The sequence below is a fragment of the Haemorhous mexicanus genome, chromosome 7 (assembly GCF_027477595.1).
Source record: "Haemorhous mexicanus isolate bHaeMex1 chromosome 7, bHaeMex1.pri, whole genome shotgun sequence".
Taxonomy (NCBI): domain Eukaryota; kingdom Metazoa; phylum Chordata; class Aves; order Passeriformes; family Fringillidae; genus Haemorhous; species Haemorhous mexicanus.
Window position 1 is genome coordinate 36,672,600 of NC_082347.1, and position 14,038 is coordinate 36,686,637.

A 14,038-nucleotide genomic window follows, 5' to 3' on the forward strand; every position below is an offset into this window, starting at 1 on the left:
GCTTTCTTGCTTTCCACCCCCCTTCCTCTTTTACTCTTTTCTTGGACTTTTGAAGCAGATTTTTGTTGAATAGATCATACAGGATTATACAGTTATAGCTTGCTTTCATATATTTCAAAAAGAAAATCATAAATATGACCTCATATGTTAATAAATCAATTATGGAATGCTGTTTTACACATATGCTCAAAACATGACCTCTTCCAAGTTCTCTCAGAGCAGAAAGTTGGAGTTTAGATTTAAGGCACTTTAGCTTTAAAGATATTGGGAATAACAATATCTGGTAAATATTAAGTAAAGCAGGTTTTCTGTTAAGGTTTATCTTGCCTTCAGTGGTTTATTAAAGCTTGCTCAAAAACACGGTTTTAGTTACACTTGAATAAGCCTTAACTTAACTTTTCTTCAATAACAAAATTGGTGTTCAGTAGCTATAATTTACTTAATCACTTTTGAGTTATGAAGGGGTGAAGCAGAAGCAGACTGAGTTTTATATATGTTCTTTTGCACTCAGAGACAATTCATTGGTAGAGCATTTTCATTTCATAAAACAAAACAATGCTGGTGACTCATGAGGACTTATATAATTGCTTTTTTGGGAATTTGACAAGAAAAAAACCCTATGCAGCAGCCAATCCACATAACTTTTAAATCTGTGAAACAAAAGATGCACAGAACACTTTTCATTCTATTTTAGGTTTAACTCTCTGCTAAATTTCATCCTGGGCTCAATGTAAAAACTCTAGTTTTATCTTTGCCTGAAGGAGATGAGGTACTGTTAAAAAATGTTTGATAGAAAATGAAACTTCCAACAAAATATCTCTCATTGCTTTCTGTAGTTCCTTTATGGCTTGCATTGCCACGATATGGAGAAAACCAGCATTTTTCCATAGTGGCTCCTCCTCTGAAGCTGTTCTCGTCTCCCTTTTGGAAAGTGATGCACAGAGACTGAAAGCCAGATGCAGGAAGGGGACACAGACTGCTGCAGGCTTGGACAGAGCAGAGGCTCTGCAGTCCAGTTTTTGAAAATGAACTCAGTTGAGATCAAAGGAATTCACAAACCAAGCTGCTCTTCCCAACATCCACAGATATTTTCCTGTTCAGCCCCGAAGTTCCCAGGTGCCTACAGCTGGGTGCACACAGGCTGGGACCTGCAGCAGTTATACAACCCAGGGGATCTCAGGTGGCACCTTTACCACCCAGGGCTCGTCCTCACCAAGCTGAAGTTGGAGAAACATGATGGAAACATTTCACCATGACCTCTACCACACCTAATGCTGTGGAAAACAGGCACTCAAAACTGCAGAAGAGCATGGAGATGAGCAGAGCCATGCTTGGCAGGCAGGATATCTCTTGCCCCCTCACCCATGTGATGTGAACTGATCAAACTTGTGATAGGGCACAAGTTTAACTAAACAACTGATCAAACTCAGAGCCCCAGTTCTGTCTACCTCTCCTGCTTTAAAAGCAGCCCCAGAGCAATCAACACAACTGCATTACATTGTTTATATTCAGCAGGCAAGAACTATTCCTTTTGATAGGAATTAGACTGGTTCACATCAGCCAAAAAGTCCTGCTTCTCTGTCTCATCACACCTAATATCAACACACACCACCCAGTGTACATAGTGTCAGAACACCTCCTTTGAGGTGAATTTCCTTAGTACCTGGCAGGATGTATGTCCAGGCACCTAAACATCCTCCTGCCACCACAGCTAGATGCTGAGGAAATTAAAATGAGCACCACGGTATTGCTAGCAGGACACTCGTGAGAAGTGGAGAGCCTGTTACTGTGTGTTTCAGAGAAAACAGCACCATTAAAGGACACAAATGTGATACTTGATTTGGATGTTTTCCCATGCAGATGAAAGGAGTCACTCCTCATGCAATCCTGAAAGAAACTGATTAGATTTACGTAGGCAAGTATCGGCTTGTGATTAGCATTAGGTGAGGATGCAGTTGTGTGCTACAGGAAATAGTGCTGTGTGCATTTTCTGTTTACTTTCATTATCTAATGTGCTCTCTATTAGGCTAGGAAAGGCAGAAGTGGTTATTTCAGAGGTTTTTGAGTACTTGTAAATGTATTACTCTTTCCTGAGACAGGAATTGAGCACATTACTTCTTTATAAACACAGTCTTTTTGGATGGACTGGTATAAAATGCCTTCCAAGGAGTTTCAAGCCTGGCTATTGTTCTGCTTGGAACAGGTACAAAAAGGTTTAAAAAATCAGTTTTCCCAAAGAAAACTGCATCTCACAAAAAATACTTGTTTTAAGAAGTCACTTTGTTTTTGCTGAAAAGTTCAGTCACAGAGGTGTGTGGGGGTTGTATATATACATACAGATACACATATATATATGCACAGACACGTATGTATTGTTTTTCAGTTGAATTGGGATAAAAGCAATCAGTGGTTTTACATTTTTCATTTGTCAAAAAAAAAAAAAAATCTGTTACCAAAATGCTTCATTTCTAGCAACATTTGTGTTGAATCCCATAGGGACATTTACCTTCAGGTAACCTCTGTGTAATTCATGTCCTCACTACAGCTAAGGGGAGATAGACCAGTTAGTCACTGCCTAAAAAAAAAACTATTAAAAAAAAGGGGGGGAAAAAAAAGCAGCCAAGACTGTTGTATAAAAGCTCAGAAATCCTTTCATGCACTGTCTAGGCTTGGAATATGGGAGGAAATCTCTGCCAAGAAGCAAAGGATGTTGAAACAGAATCATGCAATGTGTTAATGCCGCAGGGCATTGGAAGTGAGATGCCAGGGACTTCAATCAGGAATTGAATGATCTTTGTGATATAGCAAAGAGGATGGAATAACATCAGAGAACTGTGCACACAATGGAAAAAAACAGCATAATCATTTGTCATCACTCCAAGAGGACGAGTGCCGGCAGTGACGTTTCCCCAACCAATCTATTCATGTCATAGTTTGAGGTTCAAATACCTTCCAGGAGCAGACACCACCAGCAACATGCTCTGATGGCATGGAAATTTCAGCAATATCCACCTCATCTGACACTTCAAAGGCCTTGTGCTCTGGTCCTCAGACAGTTAAGTGTGGATACGCTAAGGTGGCTATGAAATCAGATTAACTTAAAGAGCTTGTATAATTCACAGCCTATTAAGTTAACCCAATTTCAAAACTGGTTCCACTTTGCATGAGAATGGACATCTGTGGCCTTCAAAATCCTCTACCATTTTTCATTCTTTATGAGGTATTCTTCCTTTCCTTTATACTGCTGCTGATCTCTAGCTGTGTCTTACAAAAACACTCAGTTGAAACTGGTCAGATACCTAAAATGGTCGTGGTCTGTTATAGGCAAAATATATAATTACAGTGAAATGTTATAGAAAAAAAGTGTCAAAATGCCTGCAGATGGGCAGAACTTGAACCAGAAATTCTCACTTTGATTCAGATAAGCCATTTGGTCACCAGTATTGGTCAACTTGCTATATATTTTGGCAATTAAGTCACCTGGTTTCCAGTGCTGATAGCTCAATAGCTCTCAATAGGATCTAAAGGCATCATCATATGGTGTCCAGCTCTTCCATAGAGGGCCCTACACAAATATTTGGAAAAAAACCCCAATTTTAGGCTTCTGCTTCTGAAAGTCTTGCATTTAATTTAACATTCAGCCTTTGTTTGCTAAAAAAATATAATACTACATCAAGCAGATCAAGTACTACATACTAGTAGTATACCATCCTTTAAATATGTGGAGTTTAAGATACAGGGATATACATTAAGGAGAGAGCAGTACTTTCAGGTTGAGGAGCAGCCAACACTCACACTAAGATGGTGAAACCAAACTAATTATAAGATATCGTCTCGCCAATATATCTTCATATTTCAACATCCAGTAGAACATAATACAGTCTAATTTATAAGGTGCCTTATCATGCAAACTTCCATAGGCACAGTAATTTAAAAGGGATTATATATAAGCCCCTCTAAAAGCAAATATCAAAAAAGAAAAGAATCTTGGTCTTGTTATATTTTAAAAACTTTTATTGAAGGAGTTTCTCTGGTTTTGGGGTGGTGTGGAAGTCCAGAAAGAAGAAGGCACATGCCAAAATCATTAAAATTGGATGTTTCATTCTGGTACTTAAATCTATGTCTGGCAATCAAGGAAAGGTCACAAATTCACCTTTTCAAAGGGCTGTTCCTCCAATCTGTGTAAATTAGTGTCATTTCATCATCTTACAGGAGCTGAGGATAAACCCACTGCTCTTAGGAATGTTGTGGGAACACTTGCTTTGATTCTTCACCTTCACACGTATTCCTAAAATAAAGAGGATATTTTCCCCCCTGATTTTTGTGATCCAAGTTTCCAAATGTCAGGATCTTGTAATTACTTTCTCATGGACTTTCAGAGTACAAAGTGTTCCTGATTTCCATTGCTACCAGGCATGTGCTGCAGGATGTGAAGGGAAGGAGAATTTACCTGTCCAATTTACCAGCGAAAGCTCCTTAGGCACTTTTGAAAAGTGTGAATGGCTTGAAGATTTTTCATGCAAAATACACATAAGAATAAAGCACTTCTGTGCCCTGCTATCTAACTCTGCCACATAGACATCTTTTTCCCATTCTCCTAATAAACAGGGTTCATGGATAAATTCCAGCTGATTGCTACGCTCTGAACAAAGCTAGAGCTATGGAAATGCTGGCAAGCACATTCTCACCAAGATTTGCATAAGTTTTCATTCAGGATTAGAGGCTTTGTCCTACCCAGATGAAGACATTTAACATTTTCTTTGACTTTATCAGCAATTGGAGCATCAGTAAGATGGTTAATGGGCCATCAGGAAGCCAAGGCTCCACTTCTTTTTTTCAATTTCTGTTTTAAGGGGAGTTAGACATTTTGTAAAGATGTTAACTTATGAGCATTGCCTGCTGCTCATATGAGTGGAGATATCTTTGGTCAAACTGAGATTCCTGGGTGCTTTAGATTTTGTTCTCAGGTACCAAGAAGATCCTTTTACCAAAGATTTGTTACTTGAGTTAGATACTGCAAGTACAGGCAATCCACAGAAATCCCAGCTTCCAAAGATGGAAAGGTAGTTCTCATGTAGAGTTGTGCATAACACATGTTAAGATTAGACAGTTTGAACACTTGGGCAGTAGCAGAAAATGGTGTAAATAAAGATCATTCCATCACTGTGGGGTTGTCTGCCCATTCCCCTCCGAGAAGGGAGGTGAACAGCTACCATGAGAATGAAAAAGCACAGCCAGTGTTTCCACCAGGACATTCATCACTGAAAGTGCACCCTGGGATCAGCTTCTGCACACCAAAATTCTATTCTTGGAAAGGCATAAAAAGAAATCTTTGTGTAATAGCCCAGGTTAAAAAGGCAGACACATCCCAACAAACCCAACTACCAGATGCTACCTTTGGATAGCATTCAATCTTTAACTATAGTCTTTAAAAGGCTTTCTCCAGGAAATTAATGTAACCTATCTCAAGCCTACCACAACCTGCTTGATGTTCTTTACCCAGGAACAATCAAACAATTAATACAAAGTGATTGAAATTACTTTTTCTGTGCACTGAGCCATTGTAAGTGATAGTGTAGAAATGTACCAACATGTCACGACATCAACTGCACTGAGCTCAAGGAACCCATCCATTATTCTGAATAGAGGCCTGGTAAAATGAATGGAATGTTTGTTATTAGGAGAAAATCAGTCAGAAGCACTCAATAGCATTAATCAAATAAAAATAATGTGGAAATTTAAACTTTCAAGAAGGAAAACAGTGAATCATCTGTGAACTTGGCACTGTATCAAGCGTACAGCATTCATCTTCACTCAAAAGGCCCTTCATGACCCATCCACACTCCACCTTATCATTTTTTCTGTGTTATCATCATGTCAGCTCTCTCCTTGGATTTGCCAGTGATGCCTCCATCATCCCCTCTCTGTTGCACTTCTGCCCTTTCTCCCATGCCAGCCTTCATGGATGGAAGAATCTCTCACAGATATCATCAAACTTCATTGTTCTCTCTCCAATGCTGCTAGAAATGTTTCCTTTCCTCAGATAGCCATAGGAAAACACTTGGTGCTGAATATAATGACTTTTTAAACCTCTGCCTATTCTTCCCTAATTATTTCCTTGTGGTTCCCTGTCTGTCTGGTACAACTTCACTATTTTGGCTCTACATCTCCTGCTTCTATTTCTTGTCTTGGACTAGAACTGACTAAGGACAGGAATTTAGTCCTTGGTTTATCTTTACAGTAGTACTCAGTATGAGAAGTTTCTGTCTATAACTGGGAATTCTTAAACATTACTGCTTTATTAATGGTAACTTCTCAGCAGAGCTGTACACTTTTATTTGGGTTATATAAAATCCAGTGGCAACATCCATCCATCCGTATGGTCCTCTCACTATTGAAAAATGAAACATCAAAAAAATTTTATTTTTCTCTATCAATAGGGCATTTACTAGAGAATTCTCTGCCAATCAGTGTAAAATTAATCACAACCTCTTCTAAAGTTGTTTTTAGAGGAAAAAAATTAACATGAACAGAAGATCATAAACACCTCCAGCCACCTACCATCCATATAAGCTAATTTTCCTTGTGACCTGGAGATGCAGGTTGCAATCACCCATGTCTGGATGTGTTCTTGGTAAACTGGACAGTTTCAATGAAGAGAGACATTATTGCCACATCTCTTTGGGAAGAGCAATGAAGCCTGGCCTTTTGTTTGCAGTGCTTTACCTTCATTGCATATGCCCATCATGGGAGAAAACTAATTTATTACTAGCTTAGGAAGAAGTTTTCTTTGACCAGCCTTGGTAATACTTGGTTTTCATTTAAATGCTTTTGGTTCTATCCAAACCATATTTTCAGACATTTTTTTTCTCCTCTCACGGCCCTAATCTCAAGTAATAGCTTAAGAAAAGCAGCAGAATTTAATATAAACCTTTACTGGTAAGACAGGTAATAATAATAACAGTAAAAAGTGATTTCCCCCCCACCACCAAAGTTATTCGTCATTCTCCAGTGCCTGAGGGAGAAAAGGTGAACTTTCTACATGTCTGAATGTCATGAAATTCAGGCTGTTTCAGTGCAAGAAAGAATGAATTCCAAAGCTGTGAATCTGTTCTTTCCATTATGGTTCCAAAAGAAATACAAGACCTTCCACAACATGTAGGGAAATAAAAATGTCTCATGGCTGTAGAGTTTGCTAAACCCCAGACACTTGGTATTTGTATTGAACAGGTTATTGTGAAGTGCGTGGCAGTGGTGTCAGGTAAATATTTCTTGTGCAAAGTAAGAGAGACTCTAGAAATAATCAGTAGCAACTAACAGAAAATGAAAGAAAATCAGACTTTTTTTTTTAGTTGCATTTCTTTGTTTGTTTTTAAATCATGCTTCATGTTGAAGTTACACTTCATCGCTTCTCTCATGAGCTTAGGGCTGGGACAGTTGTGTGGTGCTACATGGAAAAAAGGGAGTAGTGGTGCCTCTCTTACCAAAATCAATGGCAAACACTCACTGACTAAACAGGCATGAAAACTCCAGAGCAAATGGAACAGCACCCATGTTTTGTCAAAGGAACACCAGGAGTTTAACTGTGAGCTGATGACCTTGGAGTGGCACAGGCACCCAGCTACCCTGCAAAATCAGTTTCTGTGAAACAACAACCAACCAAATAAATACCAAGCCTCTTAAACAAGGAGGAATGAGAGTCTCAGAGGTAATTTCTGTGTTTCTCATCAGTGGTGGGAAGAAGCACAGGTTTGCTTTGTGGGGCACACAGTCCTCCCAGATGGAAATGTAAGTGGGGTTGAACATCAACCAGTCTGAGCTCACAGCTGTTCCTGTTACATCAACAGACAAATCCAGATGTGCAGGGGACAAAATCATTTGCCTTCACTAGCTGGAGATAAGAGACACTCATGGAGTAGCCACCCAGACTAAGAAATGAAGCAGAAAGTTTTCAATACTTTGAGCAATTTTAACACATGGTGTGGCAGTTTTAAGAGTTTTCAGATGAGGACTTGGCCCTCATCCTCCCATTGCACAGATTGGTGTATTTAAATAGGGATGAACAATTATGGTTTTTTGCCAGGGCCCAGGATACCACATCAGACCTGGAGCCCACTGTTTCACACAGCACTCATTGTTCACACCACTTAAAAGCTTTCTGTACGTGGAGTGCCAAGGAACAGATGCAAATAGAGGTCAGGATACTGCACGAGACTCCTCTCACTAGACAAGCTCCTGGCCTCCTAATGAGTGATTTTTTAATTAAAAGTGAGGTGGCACATGCAGGTTGTCATCTCAGCAGTGGAAGTTAGAGACACTGAGCTTGGGGTAATGGTTCATTGTGTAACACTTAGCAAAGTCTTTTTCTTTCTTATAAAAGCCCAAGCAAACACAGACATTTTATCAGCATCACATCTGAGTGTAGAGCATACTAAATATCTTATAGACCACAGTAAAATGCAACAGCCTCATGTTTAATGTCCCTCTGCAGCCCCAGCCAATTCTTCCCACAGCCCTGACTCCTTTTCCCCCGGCCTGGGGATCCCTGGGAGCCCCCTCCAAGCAGGTGCAGCCCTGCACACACTCAGCAACATGCTCCAGCTTTCTCCAGCCCCTTTCTCTTCAGGCTCCCAGCTTTATTTCCTCCTAGAACAAAATATATAAAACAAATTCACCTCATTAGCCACACTGCCTTTCTTCTGTCTGCCAAGGACCTTGCAGACCCTCCAGTGCAACACCTGACAACCTGCATTCTCTCCCACTCAGCCTTTCCATACTGCTCTCCCTGTAATTGTATCCACCACTAGGGGACTTTTTAAGAGCCACCTGCTATTTTTTAAAGACCTGACGACCAGGTGAAGGGCTTTGGAGGCCAGATGAGCCATCTAGCTCCAGCTAGGTGTTTAACTTCCTGCATTTCAGAGCGTGGTCTCATGCCTTTGTAAATGCCAGCCTTTGTCTGATGAGGTATCTGCAAAAATCTTCCTTTGCTGTGGCTGCACATCACATTTTTACAGAAGGTGGGCTTGACTAGAGGGAGGAAGCAGAGCAAGGGAGCAGAGGCAGCAGAATCTGAACTGAGGTCAAGGACTTAGATCCTGCAAACCTTGGTTGTGTCACTGCAGCAGGATGAATTTCACCTCCCAGCAGAATGGCACCTGCAAGAGAAGAGCAGGTGAGAGGGCAGGAGCACCTGGATTCACTTTTTTCCTCTGCCCAGATTTCAGTATATTACTCAGTCTCTCAATACCTTTCCTCCCCATCTCTAAATTCATCATTTGAGAGCCTTTTCCTCCAACCCCATCTGGAGATATCAGTTCTTTCCCACTTCATTGAAACACTAAATATATATGAGGTGATGGGGTTCTCAGATGATGCTGGAGTATGCTGATACAGGAAACACTTAGACTGGTTATATGTCCATTACAAATTTTATTTTTCACATAATCAGGCAAGGAAAGATTTGAAGCCTTAAGAAGCCTTTCCTTTCAAACACAGCCTCAAATCATGGCAGTGGCTGATGCTTCATTCCCTCTCCTGAGTAACCCCTGAACTTTTCAGCCATCCTCTAAATCCATTGTGTCTGGTTTCAGTAAGATTAGATGCACTCTTAGATGGCCCACTCTGAGATTTTGATGGGTTACATTATCAATCAAACTTTAGGGATGTTGAATCAATGGCTGCACGTATTAAATCAGCTGGGGGATTATTTTTTCTGGTTTTGCCAATTTTATAGGCAACACCACCTTTTTATTACTATTACTCTCACTGAACACAGAAATCAGTGAAAATCTTATTCTTCTTTCAAGTTTTGCCAGTAACTTATTAAGACTATTTTGTAACAAGCATTCATGAGTTTTCTCATAAGAAATTAAGTAAAGAAATTGAGTAAAGATAAGAGAGGACTGTAGAGTTTGGGGAGCAATAGAACAGCCACAGCTATTTAGTCACCTGCAAGAAATCCTGCTGGAGCTCAGGGGACTGCTTTTATCTGCAAACACAAGCCATGATTCCCTGGCAGAACTCACAGTTATTTCCAAAGAAAAGCCACATCTTACAAACAGGGATCTCCTTAACCAAAGAATGGATGAAAGAAAGATTTCCAAGTTGCACCAATCCCACACTGAGCTTTTGCTGAAGGTGTCCATTCCTTGCAACACTGGGTCTAATCCTGCTCCTCTAAAATTAAGAGAAGAAATTTCCTGTCAACCCCTTCCTAAGAGCAGTGCAGTTGTCATCACAATGTTGAAACAATATTGCAAAATACTGGCCTGTATTTCAAAAATGCACCTTTTTTTTTTTTTTTTTTTGTAATTGCCAGCAATTAAGCATGTTTATCAGATTTTAGCCTCTCTCCATCATTCAGAGAGGTAATTAAAGGTTTAGTCATTGCATGCTGGGCTGTTTTTCTGTTCCATTAGCTGCAGTGAGTCTCTGAGAATGGGGCTGATGCTGCCCTTGCAGTGTTGCAATTCCACAGAGGTTCCCGTGGGCAGGCAGGACCCTGCTCAGTGCACCCTCCTTCCCTTTTAAATCCCACCTCCTGCAAAACCCATTTCACCCTGGGACCTGGGCTGGACTGACTGGTGTAAAAATTAAGGTGTTCCAACCTCCCTGAAAATTCAGCCATTTATCCAAGTGCCAAAGCTGGGTTTGTGAGTAATACCACAATATTCTGCACGAGAGGTGGGCACTTGAACACCTTGTCTAAGGTTTTATTCCTTCAGATGCCAAAAGGAAGAAACTGTTGTTTTTTCAAGCTAAACCCAGGTTCACCTTTTGTCCTGGGTTTAATCACAAAGTCTTTCAGCCCAGGTGGCTGCTGGTTGAAGCTCCATCCTGCTCCTCCAGACACAAAATCTTGCTATTTCTGGGCAAAAAATTGATACTACTACTTACAAGGCTTAGCATCTCTCTAAGGGCTGTAGTGCAGCAGCTTTGTGCCTCCTGGCACCTCTGGTTTCTGCTTCCCCAGAGCTGTCAAACCAAAATTACAGCAAGTAGAAATCCAAAGCACTTTAGGATTCACTATTTACTTTTGATTCTGCACTGCAGAGTCTGACTCCAACACATTCAGGTATCACAATTGCAATTTCTGAAGATATTTACCTTGAAAAGTTTGTATTACAGTGCAAGTGGTGATATATGAAAATAAAATATTTACTCAGTTGTGGGATTCAGTCCTCAGCTGCAGCAAGAGGTTTGCCTCAAAAGAGACAGAGGGCTTTTTACTGACCTAGAGGAGTGCCATTATACTTGGAAAAATAAACATGAATCTGTTGCCTACAAGAAATTATTCTACGCTGCATAAAAGATTTTTTCAACCCATCAGCTCCATTCAAATGCAATGTTGTCATTTTGTAAGTGAACAGAAAACTAATAAAATAATTGAATAATATTGTTGGGAGTCACTATAAAAAAATTATTTTGCCATTTTGCCATTGTTTGAGATGCCTGCATGAAACTGACAGGTGAGGAATCTGGGCCATAGGATAGAAGTAAAGAAATCTGAATTTCAGTGATATATATGCTGCAAAAATCAGTGCTACAATAAACAATAATAGGTTTTATGCACTCACAGCCTCACACCTGCTCTGTTGCTCTGTCCAAATTCTGTTTAAATCATCCCTATCACAATGTTATAAAGAGTCTGTTTCTCAGGACACATAAAAGAAAATAATTTCTATCCAAGAATTTGAGTGTTGAAAAAAAAAAAAAGTAATTTTGTGCATGTTATATTTTCCAATTATTTTATAAAATATATTTTAAAATCAGTAAGTTTGCAAATAAGAAATTAGTGATGCCTGTAACCCTTGCTTAATGGAAAATCAATGATTTTGTTGATAATACATGTAAACATGAATTTAATGGGCTAGTACACTTGTTCAGATTAATTATTTTCTTCATTGCTTAAGAGGTTACATCTTCATTCTCATGGGAACTTTTTCAGCATCATCTTCTAAGCATTAGATGTCACTGTACCTTTTTTGCTAAAATACTAGATTTTGAGAGCAGTTATTTCTCCCTATGCAGACATTTCATAAATCACCTTGTGATTCTCCTCTGGATAAATAAAACAGTATATTTTTTAATTGGTTGGTATAAATCAGATTTTCCAGACTATGCATCACCCAACCAAGTAAATCCAGAACACTTCCCTGTGACACTTTCCCCCTTGACTTAAAGATGCACATTCCAGCCACTTGTTAATTTTCACTTGCACAAAATCAAGAATTTACTGGATTCAAGTCATCCCTGCTCCAATACAAAGATGAGATTGAGAGTCAGCCTCCAGTATGTTGATAAATAACTTTGCTGCTGCTGATCAGGAAAGTGATTTGAACCCAATCCAGTTCTACCCACAATATTTCTTCTGTTTTCTCCCCACTTTCCCACATCATTGATGTACATCACAGCTCAAGCCCATGAATCTTTGGTGTTCTCTCCAGAACCTCCCTACCACTCCAGCTCCTGTGTTCAACTCATGATTTCTTCTCCATTATTGTTTTACCTAACTGTGTTTTACTTGCTTCTACAAACTGCTCCAGCTTCTCAAACTCACCCATTTTGTCCATTGCTGATACTGCTAAGCCAATATCAAAGTTATTTCTCACTGTCCAAACCTTCTTCAGCTGTGTGTGCTGGACATGCACACCTGACTGCTCACAGCAGGCTGTAAACCCTCATGCAGATTAGTTACCTAAGTTTCTTTTCCCTAGCTTTCATTTCAATTTGACTCCTCATCATTGAGGACAGCCCTCGTCCTTGAAGAAATTTAGGTACATTAGAAAATAATGCTTTGCATGACTTGGATGGATCTTTAACAACTTCTGAAAAATATGTCTGCAGGAATTATAATATTATTGCTAAATTAATTTTAGTGAAATGCTTCTGCAGAGCATGCTTCAGGAATTTCTATAAGTTATATTTATCCCACCAGTGAGGATTATCTGACTTTTTATGAGCTAATCCTCTTGAGTGCTACATCTCAATCCTATGAGAAAGCATGTAATATTTTACATTACAAGTGTTTTAATTTTATCTTCATTAATTTCCACTTTAAACACATATGAGTGTTCCCAAAGAAAGGCAGACAGCAATCCAGATGCAACATTCATAGGTTTTGGTATTTTCCATTATCATGCAATAGCATCTAGTAGTTTTGAACAATTCCTTTGTTTTCACTCTTATTCCCATTGCCTCTTATTTCACAGGCCATCCCCATATTTTCATGTCTTGGCAAGTATCAGCTGCAAGACTGATTCACCTTCTGATGATTTTTTTGGTCTCACTAGAACAATCAAGGGAAGAAAAAACCAGTTCTTTAGTATTTATATAGAATTGTGTTTATATGGGTGGCCAAATTCGGTCCTTAATATGGGTGTACAGCTCTTCCTGTGAATTATGCCCTTTAATGCAGTGACCCTTGATGCCTTGCACAAGAAAATGAATATTTTTATGTCTACAAAGTGAAGTAGAAGATAATTCTCCCTTCATTTCAGTGGAGTCATACAGCAGCTATGGATCTGCTCTAAATGTAGAGAAGATACTCATTCAACAGCCACGACTGGGCCCTGATATTTTGAATAATTGTGGTGCCTTTATTGGGATGTCCAGGATTATCTGCCTGGATAATTTTTTCTAACACCTATGTTTAAAAGCAGGAATCATTACAACTTTTGAGCTACTTGTGATCGTACTAATATATCACACAAATTTTCTTTGGGTAGGCTGAAAATAGCAAAAGAGGGATCAGAAGTATGAGCAAGCAGTAAGGCAGACCATGAGAAATTAATCAGATTTTAGAAAGGACATGATTACACACTGGGTGTTTGAAGAAACAGAAAGTCACAGTCACAAGCTGAAGTTGTTGATAGTGAGTCAAAAGAAAGTCTGACAAACCTGGATCTCACAGGTGAGGTAGGAATGACACTTCAATGTCTCATGCTGTTTTCTGGGTAGAGTCACAGCTTTGCAACTGATGAGCATCCACCACTTCTGCTGTGATTCTCCACCCATTTCTGTCTCTCAAACTCTG

General features: G+C 39.5%; 1 long non-coding RNA gene across 2 annotated transcripts in view; it reads right to left on the minus strand.

Moving 5' to 3' along the window:
- LOC132330109 (uncharacterized) overlaps positions 1–14,029 on the minus strand; it is a 57,735-nt gene extending 43,706 nt beyond the window's left edge. For both annotated transcript variants that reach the window (XR_009487223.1, XR_009487222.1), the window contains exon 1: positions 13,903–14,029. This is a non-coding gene — a long non-coding RNA (uncharacterized LOC132330109). The remainder of the gene's footprint in view (positions 1–13,902) is intronic.
- Between the last annotated feature and the right edge of the window lie 9 nt (positions 14,030–14,038).